The sequence below is a fragment of the Coregonus lavaretus genome (genome assembly GCF_964263955.1).
Source record: "Coregonus lavaretus genome assembly, contig: HAP1_SCAFFOLD_3045, whole genome shotgun sequence".
NCBI classification, from domain to species: domain Eukaryota; kingdom Metazoa; phylum Chordata; class Actinopteri; order Salmoniformes; family Salmonidae; genus Coregonus; species Coregonus lavaretus.
The window spans coordinates 22,501-37,500 of NW_028156516.1; the positions used below are offsets into that span (position 1 = coordinate 22,501).

At 40.9% G+C, this 15,000-nt stretch overlaps 1 long non-coding RNA gene and 1 pseudogene across 3 annotated transcripts in view; one reads left to right on the plus strand and one right to left on the minus strand.

Moving 5' to 3' along the window:
• Positions 1–15,000, minus strand: part of LOC311126277 (glutamate receptor-interacting protein 1-like) — a 64,385-nt pseudogene that overhangs the window by 17,615 nt on the left and 31,770 nt on the right. The window lies entirely within an intron of this gene.
• The window catches only part of LOC311126278, a 4,231-nt gene continuing 1,988 nt past the window's right edge, over positions 12,758–15,000 (plus strand). For both annotated transcript variants that reach the window (XR_014612976.1, XR_014612977.1), the window contains exons 1-2: positions 12,758–12,819; positions 13,162–15,000. The exon at positions 13,162–15,000 is cut by the window's right edge and continues 155 nt beyond it. This is a non-coding gene — a long non-coding RNA (uncharacterized lncRNA). The remainder of the gene's footprint in view (positions 12,820–13,161) is intronic.

Here is a 15,000-nt window from a genome sequence, read left to right on the forward strand (position 1 = left end):
AGATAGAATCCCTGGTCTGTGAGGACCAACCAACCACTGCAGATAGAATCCCTGGTCTGTGAGGACCAACCAACCACTGCAGATAGAATCCCTGGTCTGTGAGGACCAACCAACCACTGCAGATGGAATCCCTGGTCTGTGAGGACCAACCAACCACTGCAGATAGAATCCCTGGTCTGTGAGGACCAACCAACCACTGCAGATAGAATCCCTGGTCTGTGAGGACCAACCAACCACTGCAGATAGAATCCCTGGTCTGTGAGGACCAACCAACCACTGCAGATAGAATCCCTGGTCTGTGAGGACCAACCAACCACTGCAGATAGAATCCCTGGTCTGTGAGGACCAACAAACCACTGCAGATAGAATCCCTGGTCTGTGAGGACCAACCAACCACTGCAGATAGAATCCCTGGTCTGTGAGGACCAACAAACCACTGCAGATAGAATCCCTGGTCTGTGAGGCCCAACCAACCACTGCAGATAGAATCCCTGGTCTGTGAGGACCAACCAACCACTGCAGATAGAATCCCTGGTCTGTGAGGACCAACCACCCACTGCAGATAGAATCCCTTGTCTGTGAGGACCAACCAACCACTGCAGATAGAATCCCTGGTCTGTGAGGACCAACCAACTACTGCAGATAGAATCCCTGGTCTGTGAGGACCAACCAACCACTGCAGATATAATCCCTGGTCTGTGAGGACCAACCAACTACTGCAGATAGAATCCCTGTTCTGTGAGGACCAACCAACTTCTGCAGATAGAATCCCTGGTCTGTGAGGACCAACCAACCACTGCAGATAGAATCCCTGGTCTGTGAGGACCAACCAACCACTGCAGATGGAATCCCTGGTCTGTGAGGACCAACCAACCACTACAGATAGAATCCCTGGTCTGTGAGGACCAACCAACCACTGCAGATAGAATCCCTGGTCTGTGAGGACCAACCAACCACTGCAGATAGAATCCCTGGTCTGTGAGGACCAACCAACCACTGCAGATAGAATCCCTGGTCTGTGAGGACCAACCAACCACTGCAGATAGAATCCCTGGTCTGTGATGACCAACCAACCACTGCAGATGGAATCCCTGGTCTGTGAGGACCAACCAACTACTGCAGATATAATCCCTGGTCTGTGAGGACCAACCAACCACTGCAGATAGAATCCCTGGTCTGTGAGGACCAACCAACCACTGCAGATAGAATCCCTGGTCTGTGAGGACCAACCAACCACTGCAGATAGAATCCCTGGTCTGTGAGGACCAACCAACCACTGCAGATGGAATCCCTGGTCTGTGAGGACCAACCAACCACTGCAGATAGAATCCCTGGTCTGTGAGGAACAACCAACCACTGCAGATGGAATCCCTGGTCTGTGAGGACCAACCAACTACTGCAGATATAATCCCTGGTCTGTGAGGACCAACCAACCACTGCAGATAGAATCCCTGGTCTGTGAGGACCAACCAACCACTGCAGATAGAATCCCTGGTCTGTGAGGACCAACCAACCACTGCAGATAGAATCCCTGGTCTGTGAGGACCAACCAACCACTGCAGATGGAATCCCTGGTCTGTGAGGACCAACCAACCACTGCAGATAGAATCCCTGGTCTGTGAGGACCAACCAACCACTGCAGATGGAATCCCTGGTCTGTGAGGACCAACCAACTACTGCAGATATAATCCCTGGTCTGTGAGGACCAACCAACCACTGCAGATAGAATCCCTGGTCTGTGAGGACCAACCAACCACTGCAGATAGAATCCCTGGTCTGTGAGGACCAACCAACCACTGCAGATAGAATCCCTGGTCTGTGAGGACCAACCAACCACTGCAGATAGACCAGCCTTTTTCAAACCTCTCCTCGGGGAACCCCAACAGTTCCATGTATTTGAACTATTCCAGAAGTAGCACACCTGATTCAACTTAACACCTGATTCACCTAATCATCAAGCGCTTTACTATTTAAATCAGGTGAGCTAGTTCAGGGCTAACACAAACTCAATTCTGAAACGTCTGGGGGTCCCAGAGGAGACGCTTGAAAAACGCTGTCATAGACCATCCTGCACTCTGAGGACCAACCACTGCTAATAGTGAACCCAGTGGGTGCAGACCATACCTCCATGTTTAGCTTTCTCACAGTCATTTGAATAGCAGAGGGAATATGAGACTAGAGAAGGACAACATGAAACTAGAGAAGGACAACATGAGACTAGAGAAGGACAACATGAGACTAGAGAAGGACAACATGAGACTAGAGAAGGACAACATGAGACTAGAGAAACACAACATGAGACTAGAGAAACACAACATGAGACTAGAGAAGGACAACATGAGACTAGAGAAGTACAACATGAGACCAGAGAAGGACAACATGAGACTAGAGAAGGACAACATGAGACTAGAGAAGAACAACATGAGACTAGAGAAGGACAACATGAGACTAGAGAAGGACAACATGAGACTATAGAAGTACAACATGAGACTAGAGAAGGACAACATGAGACTATAGAAGTACAACATGAGACTAGAGAAGAACAACATGAGACTAGAGAAGGACAACATTAGACTAGAGAAGGACAACATGAGACTAGAGAAGAACAACATGAGACTAGAGAAGGTCAAAATGAGACTAGAGAAGGTCAACATGAGACTAGAGAAGGACAACATGAGACTAAAGAAGGACAACATGAGACTAGAGAAAGACAACATGAGACTAGAGAAGGACAACATGAGACTAGAGAAAGACAACATGAGACTAGAGAAGAACAACATGAGACTAGAGAAGGACAACATGAGACTAGAGAAGGACAGCATGAGACTAGAGAAGGACAACATGAGACTATAGAAGGTCAACATGAGACTAGAGAAGGACAACATGAGACTAGAGAAAGACAACATGAGACTAGAGAAGGACAACATGAGACTAGAGAAAGACAACATGAGACTAGAGGACAACATGAGACTAGAGAAGTACAACATGAGACTAGAGAAGAACAACATGAGACTAGAGAAGGACAACATGAGACTAGAGAAGGACAACATGAGACTAGAGAAGAACAACATGAGACTAGAGAAGGTCAAAATGAGACTAGAGAAGGTCAACATGAGACTAGAGAAGGACAACATGAGACTAGAGAAGAACAACATGAGACTAGAGAAGGACAACATGAGACTAGAGAAGGTCAACATGAGACTAGAGAAGGACAACATGAGACTAGAGAAGGTCAACATGAGACTAGAGAAGGACAACATGAGACTAGAGAAGGACAGCATGAGACTAATGGAGGTATAATTGGTCAGGAAGGCTGGTGCTGATGGTGCAGCCAGATATGAGTATTTATGCTCAATCACAGCTGAGCAGTAAACAAACCACTGCTACTGTCTAGTGATGGTTCCTGTTGTTCTATTGATGGCCAGCAGACAGTGACGTCAATGGGAAAGACCCCCGCTGTGACAGAGAGATGCTCTACAACACTACAGCTATGTGTCTTGCTGTGTCAGACATACAAACACACCACTACGACAAGCCTGTTATCTCTACAAACTGATTGGAGGAACTCTCTCATCGCCACGGGAACCCGCTGAAAACACAACTCAATTTACACCTCAATCACCACAGCAACCACTGGTTGCTATAGCAACCACAACCGCAAGCGCAATCACACCCCTGTCACCAAAATAGGCTTGACATCAAAACTAAGGAGGAGGTGTTATAAACCCAGAGGGAGGTGTTATAAACCCAGGGGGAGGTGTTATAAACCCAGAGGGAGGTGTTATAAACCCAGAGGGAGGTGTTATAAACATAGTCTATATTAACTCTACCCACATGTACATATTACCTCAATTACATCGACTAGCCAGTGCCGCCGCACATTGACTCTGTACCGGTACCCCCTGTATATAGCCTCCCTACTGTTATTACCTCCACTAATACATTGACTCTGTACCGGTACCCCCTGTATATAGCCTCCCTACTGTTATTACCTCCACTAACACATTGAATCTGTACCGGTACCCCCTGTATATAGCCTCCCTACTGTTATTACCTCCACTAACACATTGACTCTGTACCGGTACCCCCTGTATATAGCCTCCCTACTGTTATTACCTCCACTAACACATTGACTCTGTACCGGTACCCCCTGTATATAGCCTCCCTACTGTTATTACCTCCACTAACACATTGACTCTGTACCGGTACCCCCTGTATATAGCCTCCCTACTGTTATTACCTCCACTAACACATTGACTCTGTACCGGTACCCCCTGTATATAGCCTCCCTACTGTTATTACCTCCACTAACACATTGACTCTGTACCGGTACCCCCTGTATATAGCCTCCCTACTGTTATTACCTCCACTAACACATTGACTCTGTACCGGTACCCCCTGTATATAGCCTCCCTACTGTTATTACCTCCACTAACTCATTGACTCTGTACCGGTACCCCCTGTATATAGCCTCCCTACTGTTATTACCTCCACTAACACATTGACTCTGTACCGGTACCCCCTGTATATAGCCTCCCTACTGTTATTACCTCCACTAACACATTGACTCTGTACCGGTACCCCCTGTATATAGCCTCCCTACTGTTATTACCTCCACTAACACATTGACATATGACAGCAGTGTGTGTGTGTGTGTCTGTGTGTGTGTGTGTGTCTGTGTGTGTGTGTCTGTGTGTGTGTCTGTGTGTGTGTGTCTGTGTGTGTGTGTGTCTGTGTGTGTGTCTATGTGTGTGTCTGTGTGTGTGTGTGTCTGTGTGTGTGTGTCTGTGTGTGTGTGTGTCTGTGTGTGTGTGTGTGTGTGTGTGTGTGTGTGTGTGTGTGTGTACTCGTTTTGGTGACATATGAAGACAATTTTATGACAACTCACCTTCAATGTCAGGACGCTCGGAAATATGAGGACATTTTTGGAGTCCTCATTTTTCCGAGCTCACTACAGTGTTCTAGACGACCATAGAATGCCCCTAAACCAAAAATCTGAAAAGTCTTTAAATGTCACAATTTCATGATTTGAAGTGTGTGTGTGTGTTTACGCTTTTTGCTCACCTGTGAATACGCCACCTAGTGGTCAGTTTTGGAACATTAACACACTTTAAACACACTTTAGTCACGTGACACACTTTAGTCACGTGACACACTTTAGTTACATGACATTTCCTGATTTTGTTTGAGCACACTTTCCAACTATTCAAGATAGATTTACTTGAATACACATAATACATGTCATCATAGTCAACTATAACTAAGCTTTGGAGAAAAGCGTCTGCTAAATGGCATATTATTTATTTATTATCATAAAATCCTCCTAAATCCCTCAAATAAAAACGTAATTTAGCATCAATTAGCCAGATAAGCTAATGTTAGCAAATTAGCTGAAAGGAATGAAAAGGACTTTTGCCACATGGAAAATTCAGAACTGGAAGAAGTGCAAGAGAAATGAAGGTAATACATTTATTTTTCTTCATTTACAACTAAAGAGATAGTTATTATCTAAGCTGTTCTTACATTTAAGTGTTCTTGACCACAAATGTTACTTAGCACTATCATGTTTTACCATTTAAAGCCAAAGTGATGATATTGGTTGTTCAGTTCAGATAATGTTATTTGTAGAGTTTACAGTACTATACTTTTATAACAGTATTTATCTTTGAAGGTGTTAAGATTGCTTACTGTGCTTCCTGTGAAAAGATTGCTATTGTGATTGCAGTTGCATAAGGTTTGCACTGATCAGTTAGCCTAATAAGCTAACCGGATACTGCATTAGTAAGAACATGAGCACGATATGACTAAAGGCAGACTAATACCATTTGATATATCCTTATTCGATTCAAATCAAGTATTAGTCTTTTCTGTATTTGTCTCGCTGACTTTTTGTCATCCAATGTAGATGTTTTCTAGTTGAGGAGCACATGGGCAATTGAAGAGCATGTCAAAACGAAGAGCCAGACTTAGTCCTGAGGCTGAGGCTATTCATTTTATTATTTCTGGAAGTGACAAGCCTTGTATAAAGTCAAATGGATCAATGACTATAAAGGTATGTTATACACACACGCTACACTTATTGGGTCATACCATATTGGGATGTCATTTGAAACACATTCAAGTCTTACACAAGTGAAAAAATCACTGCGTACCGCTGCATTAGACACATACGGCTTTAACATCCAATTTCAGAAGTTATGTTGTGATTCTTTTGCAAGCAGTTGGGGGATGGGGAAAAATATTCAAGATTTATGAACTACACCTCCCAACTTCTATTAGAATGTGTGATATTGGTGGTAATTTCCTTGGCCAGTCGGCAGACCGTTCGCGCTATGTGTGAAAGCCGGTAATGTGATTTAAATTCAAAAATGTTTTTAACATTTGATCATAACAACCCCAACGATAAACGGAATGTAGAAGCATTTGGGTGATAAAAATGTACAATATATGTGAATGATGCGTATCAGCGCGTAGAACAAATACGGCACCATTCAAGTTAACAGAACAGCGAAAATGCACCGCCGAGTAGGCCTACCGACAGAGTGTTCACAACATGAGTGGGTGTGTGCGTAATCCCTGCCTGTTGTGATTTGGGATTTTTTGTGTACGCTGATGTCCTTAAATACAAAGTCTGCAATAAAGCGGTCTAAAGCGAGGAGTCAAAGGCAGACTCAGCGGTGCAAGTCACTGCAGGTCTAGTGGTGATAACTGCTGGAACCTGACCGGGGATCACATCTCTTTTTGCCCCGCTTTAACGCCATTGTTTCGGCGTTTCCGTTTTTAGCTGTAGATCTGTCATTAAATCCAACATAAAATATGTCTCCTCGTGATTTCATAGTTTTCAGACCAAATTTATTTTGAATGATGTCACCTTTTTGGGTCCTTACCAGTTTGCACCCCTGCAATGGATCTTTCCCCTAAATATTAAATCATACACATTGATAAGCAGGCTAAATGGGTCTGATCAACTGCAATTCATTAACCTAATTTGAACTGTATTACTTGATACTAAGTTCTTAACTTTGTTACATCAGGACGTGGTGTATTTGCCTCAGCACCAATTGAAAAGGGATCCTTTGTCCTCGAGTACCGTGGGGAGTTTATATCGCAATATGAATGGGACAAGAGGCAGGGGAAGTATACGGAAAAGCAAAATGCTTTCTTGTTTGATTTTGAATGGAACAATGGCTCATGGTGGTAAGTAAAACCCTATAAGACATCAGTTAATCTCTATATGTTTATATGTTTTGTGGAGAAAACGTAAATCTGTTTCCCTCTTCAATTTTAGCATAGATGCATCCTGCGAAGATGGTTCACTGGGGAGGCTGGTAAATGATGCCCACAGGTCCCCAAATTGCAAAATGAAAAAGATGATAGTCCAATGTAAACCTCATCTTTGCTTGTTTGCTATTGAAAACATCCAAGCAGAGAGTGAAATAACCTATGATTATGGATAATCTCAGTGGCCATGGCGTGCTCTGGTAAGTAAATCTGCTTTGATATATTATAATGTATAGGATCTGTCAAAGAATTATAAAATATATAAATACATGTCCCTTCTTACATGTATGTTGTCACCGCTTTATATATATATATACAGTTGAAGTCGGAAGTTTACATACACCTTAGCCAAATACATTTAAACTCAGTTTTTCACAATTCCTGACATTTAATCCAAGTAAAAATTCCCTGTTTTAGGTCAGTTAGGATCACCACTTTATTTTAAGAATGTGAAATGTCAGAATAATAGTAGAGAGAATTATTTATTTCAGCTTTTATTTCTTTCATCACATTCCCAGTGGGTCAGAAGTTTACATACACTCAATTAGTATTTGGTAGCATTGCCTTTAAATTGTTTAACTTGGGTCAAACGTTTCGGGTAGCCTTCCACAAGCTTCCCACAATAAGTTGGGTGAATTTCGGCCGATTCCTCCTGACAGAGCTGGTGTAACTGAGTCAGGTTTGTAGGCCTCCTTGCTCGCACACGCTTTTTCAGTTCTGCCCACACATTTTCTATAGGATTGAGGTCAGGGCTTTTTGATGGCCACTCCAAAACCTTAACTTTGTTGTCCTTAAGCCATTTTTCCACAACTTTGGAAGTATGCTTGCGGTCATTGTCCATTTGGAAGACCCATTTGCGACCAAGCTTTAACTTCCTGACTGATGTCTTGAGATGTTGCTTCAATATATCCACATAATTTTCCTTCCTCATGATGCCATCTATTTTTTTAAGCGCACCAGTCCCTCCTGCAGCCAAACACCCCCACAGCATGATGCTGCCACCCCCGTGCTTCACGGTTGGGATGGTGTCCTTCGGCTTGCAAGCCTACCCCCTTTTTCCTCCAAACATATTGATGGTCATTAAGGCCAAACAGTTCTTTTTTTGTTTCATCAGACCAGAGGACATTTCTCCAAAAAGTACGATCTTTGTCCCCATGTGCAGTTGCAAACCACAGTCTGGCTTTTTTATGGCGGTTTTGAAGCAGTGGCTTCTTCCTTGCTGAGCGGCCTTTCAGGTTATGTCGATATAGGACTTGTTTTACTGTGGATATAGATACTTTTGTACCTGTTTCCTCCAGCATCATCACAAGGTCCTTTGCTGTTGTTCTGGGATTGATTTGCACCTTTCGCACCAAAGTACATGCATCTCTAGGAGACAGAACGCGTCTCCTTCCTGAGCGGTATGACGGCTTCGTGGTCCCATGGTGTTTATACTTGCGTACTATTGTTTGTACAGATGAACGTGGTACCTTCAGGCGTTTGGAAATTGCTCCCAAGGATGAACCAGACTTGTGGAGGTCTACAAATTTTTTTCTGAGGTCTTGGCTGATTTCTTTTGATTTTCCCATGATGTCAAGCAAAGAGGCACTGAGTTTGAAGGTAGGCCTTGAAATAAATCCACAGGTACACCTCCAATTGACTCAAATGATGTCAATTAACCTATCAGAAGCTTCTAAAGCCATGACATAATTTTCTGGAATTTTCCAAGCTGTTTAAAGGCACAGTCAACTTAGTGTATGTAAACTTCTGACCCACTGGAATTGTGATAAAGTGAATTATAAGTGAAAAAATCTGTCTGTAAACAATTGTTGGAAAAATTACTTGTATCATGCACAGATGTCCTAACCAACTTGCCAAAACTATAGTTTGTTAACAAGAAATTTGTGGAGTGGGTGAAAAACGAGTTTTAATGACTCCAACCTAAGTGTATGTAAACTTCCGACTTCAACTGTATACCTGATTAAATAGAGTATAATACAGAATATTTATTGTTGTGTTTCGTTGCAGACACCAAGTGACAAAATCCCAGCTCAAGCTTCAGCAGACCCAGAAGTGAGACAGAGATCCACTTCATCCTTCCAACAGGTTATTACACATTTATTGTAGATCTTTTCTATTTAAATTAAATTGTTGTCTCAGTTCATTCCAAAATATGAATTAAATGGCTTTTTACTGTATTACAACCAACCTTTTGTGTAAAATGTTCACAATATCAACATTCCCATAACTTGTTTCGATATCATAGCGTAAACAAAATTAGCCCGACCATTTGACAGAACTAACCGCCCCTCAAAACATAAAATTAATCTTTATTCTCTCTAATGCCTATGTTTTTGTATTTTTGGGGCAATGTTTTTGCCCATTTAACATATTTCTTATCAATTTGTGTGATTTAATTTATATGGCAGTTGATCCATTTACATTACTTTTAAGGTTGTGAGCTTTCTTTGACAACAATAGGATAACTCAAAGTCAGGAACCTTGACTATAGATGTGTTCAGTCGTCAAGTCCTCATTTGGTAATAAGGCTGTTCAAGACGTAAATGTGTTTCAGATGACGTCCCGATATGGTATGACCCAACCAGAGTAGAGTGTGTGTGTTACACGGTCCTCATATTGTTGGTTAGCAGATATTGTACAGTTTTAACCATTTCTATAGAGTCTTGCATAAAAAGCCCAGATCCACATATGAATTATCTTTCCTAACATTTGTGGTCAATGCAGCCCTTGACCTCAGCAATGAGTCTCACCCCAAAGGGGATTATGATAGACAGGTGGAAGGAATATATTGTGACTGAACTGAGTATGATCATTAGTTTACGAAATAGATATGATCTATATTATAAAACACAATATTTCTGACATGTTATTGTTGTATTTCGTTGCAGACACCAAGTGACAAGATCCCAGCTCAACCTTCAGCAGACCCAGAAGTGAGACAGAGATCCACTTCATCCTTCCAACAGGTTATTACACATTTATTGTAGATCTTTTCTATTTAAATTAAATTGTTGTCTCAGTTCATTCCAAAATATGAATTAAATGGCTTTTTACTGTATTACAACCAACCTTTTGTGTAAAATGTTCACAAAATCAACATTCCCATAACTTGTTTCAATATCATAGCGTAAACAAAATTAGCCCAACCATTTGACAGAACTAACCGCCACTCAAAACATAAAATTAATCTTTATTCTCTCTAATGCCTATGTTTTTGTATTTTTGGGGCAATGTTTTTGCCCATTTAACATATTTCTTATCAATTTGTGTGATTTAATTTATATGGCAGTTGATCCATTTACATTACTTTTAAGGTTGTGAGCTTTCTTTGACAACAATAGGATAACTCAAAGTCAGGAACCTTGACTATAGATGTGTTCAGTCGTCAAGTCCTCATTTGGTAATAAGGCTGTTCAAGACGTAAATGTGTTTCAGATGACGTCCCGATATGGTATGACCCAACCAGAGTAGAGTGTGTGTGTTACACGGTCCTCATATTGTTGGTTAGCAGATATTGTACAGTTTTAACCATTTCTATAGAGTCTTGCATAAAAAGCCCAGATCCACATATGAATTATCTTTCCTAACATTTGTGGTCAATGCTGCCCTTGACCTCAGCAATGAGTCTCACCCCAAAGGGGATTATGATAGACAGGTGGAAGGAATATATTGTGACTGAACTGAGTATGATCATTAGTTTACGAAATAGATATGATCTATATTATAAAACACAATATTTCTGACATGTTATTGTTGTATTTCGTTGCAGACACCAAGTGACAAGATCCCAGCTCAACCTTCAGCAGACCCAGAAGTGAGACAGAGATCCACTTCATCCTTCCAACAGGTTATTACACATTTATTGTAGATCTTTTCTATTTAAATTAAATTGTTGTCTCAGTTCATTCCAAAATATGAATTAAATGGCTTTTTACTGTATTACAACCAACCTTTTGTGTAAAATGTTCACAAAATCAACATTCCCATAACTTGTTTCAATATCATAGCGTAAACAAAATTAGCCCAACCATTTGACAGAACTAACCGCCCCTCAAAACATAAAATTAATCTTTATTCTCTCTAATGCCTATGTTTTTGTATTTTTGGGGCAATGTTTTTGCCCATTTAACATATTTCTTATCAATTTGCGTGATTTAATTTATATGGCAGTTGATCCATTTACATTACTTTTAAGGTTGTGAGCTTTCTTTGACAACAAAAGGATAACTCAAAGTCAGGAACCTTGACTATAGATGTGTTCAGTCGTCAAGTCCTCATTTGGTAATATGGCTGTTCAAGACGTAAATGTGTTTCAGATGACGTCCCGATATGGTATGACCCAACCAGAGTAGAGTGTGTGTGTTACACGGTCCTCATATTGTTGGTTAGCAGATATTGTACAGTTTTAACCATTTTTATAGAGTCTTGCATAAAAAGCCCAGATCCATATATGAATTATCTTTCCTAACATCTGTGGTCAATGCAGCCCTTGACCTCAGCAATGAGTCTCACCCCAAAGGGGATTATGATAGACAGGTGGTAGGAATATATTGTGACTGAACTGAGTAGGATCATTAGTTTACTAAATAGATATGATCTATATTATAAAACACTATATTTCTGACATGTTATTGTTGTATTTCGCTGCAGACACCAAGTGACAAGATCCCAGCTCAACCTTCAGCAGACCCAGAAGTGAGACAGAGATCCACTTCATCCTTCCAACAGGTTATTACACATTTATTGTAGATCTTTTCTATTTAAATTAAATTGTTGTCTCAGTTCATTCCAAAATATGAATTAAATGGCTTTTTACTGTATTACAACCAACCTTTTGTGTAAAATGTTCACAATATCAAAATTCCCATCACTTGTTTCAATATCATAGCATAAACAAAATTAGCCCGACCATTTGTCAGAACTAACCACCCCTCAAAACATAAAATTAATCTTTATTCTCTCTAATGCCTATGTTTTTGTATTTTTGGGGCAATGTTTTTGCCCATTTAACATATTTCTTATCAATTTGCGTGATTTAATTTATATTGCAGTTGACCCATTTACATTACTTTTAAGGTTGTGAGCTTTCTTTGACATCAAAAGGATAACTCAAAGTCAGGAACCTTGACTCTAGATGTGTTCAGTCGTCATCTCCTCATTTTGTACTTAGTCTGTTCAAGGCGTAAATGTGTTTCAGATGACGTCCCGATATGGTATGACCCAACCAGAGTAGAGTGTGTGTGTTACACGGTCCTCATATTGTTGGTTAGCAGATATTGTACAGTTTTAACCATTTCTATAGAGTCTTGCTTGAAAACCCCAGATCCACATATTCATTTTTTCATTTATAGGTAATCTATAAAACAGTATTGTCAATTTCTTAACCCAAATTATTTTCACATACAGTATAATGTATAATATCCTAATTTACTGTTACGGTACTGTGTTATTAAAAACAAATATTTATTCTTCATAATTTCATTCAAGGCAAGCAAGTCCAGTGGAATTGTACCCTTCCAGTGTCCTACTGCAAAGCAGGTAAGAAAGCTGCATTCTTGTCATTAGATAAAATAGTTCATGTTCTTTGTTAACACATTGTGGTATTTTTGATGTGAGGAAACTTTGTAGAAATTAGTACAGCTTTTAAAAAGCCGCCATTTGCAAAATCTGAGGCGCCGTCATGATCGTTGTGAGGATCGTTATGAGAAGAGATAGCTGAGAGACAGAGGTCTTTCAATCAGTTTACTAGAATACATTTTTCTGTGAGTATGTAGGTGTTATGCACAATGTGATGGTACTGTAGGGAGTATGATACCCTAGGTATTAATACATGTATAAAGTTATTGACAGAATTAGATGCTTTTTTTTCTTTTTTTTCAGACCTTGGTGAATCTTCGGATGCTGCAGACTATCTTCCAGACTCATGTGGCAATTCCTCGGATGCTTCTATTATAAGTACTACAAGTTCTTGTAGTAAGGAATATAAAACCACAGAAAATAATCTCCACCACAAATTGTCAGAGAACAAACCATTAGGGAATGTTACAGCACACAGTGGGGATAGTACCACCAGTTCAGAGAAGCCAAGAACATTAAGTTATTCAAAGATGCGCAGCAATCCTTGTACTTCAGTAATAAGCTGCAGTGCCAATTCATCAGAGAACACATCACACCAGAAAAGCTCCATAAATGTCACACCTTTGTCAATAACAGCAAAAGGAAGCAAGTACAACAAGAAGCAATTTTGTCTTTATTGTAAAAAGGCCATTTATAAATTGGCAAGACACCTCGAATCCATCCACAGTGAAAAGCCTGATGTTGCAATGGCTTTCAGTTTTAATAAAGGATCCCGCAAAAGAAGAGAGTTGTTACGCTCTCTTAAGAAGAGATGAAACTTTGACCATAATACTGAAGTGGCATGCTGTGGCACTGGAGAGATGGTTGCCTGTAAAAGACCTAGTAATGCAAAACCATCTGATGACTACCGTGACTGCAAATTTTGCGAAGGACTGTATGCAAGAAATTCCCTATGGAGACATGTGAGAAACTGCCCGAAGACGTCTGTTGAGGGAGAGCCTCAAGTTGGGTGAAAACGGATTCAACTGCACTTACCAAGACCTGACTCAGTTAAGGAAACTGTTTGGAAGATTGCTTGTGAAATGAACCAGGATGACGTTTCCTCGGTTGTAAGGAGTGAAACTGAATTCCTTTGTATCGGCGAGTCACTGTTGAATTCCAGGAAACCATATGAGAGAAGGAATGACTACATACGCCAAAAAATTAGAGTGATGGCAAGACTATTGATAACGGCAAGGGCCATAACACCTTTGAAGAGCACCGAAGTCCTTGTTATGCCCTGTAACTTTCCCCATGTGATACAGGCAGTAAGATATGTTGCTGGTTATGATGTTGAAAGCAACTCGTATAAAATCCCATCATTGGCTTTGAAATTGGGACACAGTTTAGCCAAAGTTGCAGGCATTATTCAATGCAATGCCATCACTGCAAATCGCCCTGCTGTTGCAGAGTCTGCAAAGCAATTTGCCACTTTACATCAGAAAAAGTGGACAGAGTCCATTTCAGCTGCCGCATTGGGTACACTTCAACAAGCCAAATGGAATAAACCACAGGTTTGACCCTTTATAGAGGATGTGTCGGTGCTGCACACGTTTCTTGCTACTGAGCGTGCTAAGTGTATGAAGGACCTTGAGGAAGAACCCAACAGCAAAAGCTTTGGAAATCTTCCTAAAGTGACTTTGATGCAGGTAGTACTATTTAACAGAAGGAGGGAAGGGGAAGTTTCAAAAATGGAGCTTCAGTCTTTCACATCCAGGGATCTTACGGAGCTGAATCCAGACATTGTGAGGGGCCTTACTGACTTCGAGAGGAAGCTTGCAGAGCACTTTGAGAGAGTTGAGATTCGAGGTAAAAGGTCAAGAAAGGTTCCAGTGCTTCTAACCCCTGACAGGATCACTGCTATGGACCTCCTCATGATAAGCAGAAAAGAGTGTCAAGTCCACAAAGAAAATGTGTACATGTTTACACGGCCAGGTGTCCTTTCCCATTACAGAGGCTCCGACTGCTTTCGCAAGTATGCAAACAATGTGGTGCAAAGAACCCAGAGGCACTCACCTCAACAAGATTGCGGAAACAAGTCGCCACTTTGTCCACACTACTAAAACTCAAAGAAAATGAAATGGATCAACTTGCCACCTTTCT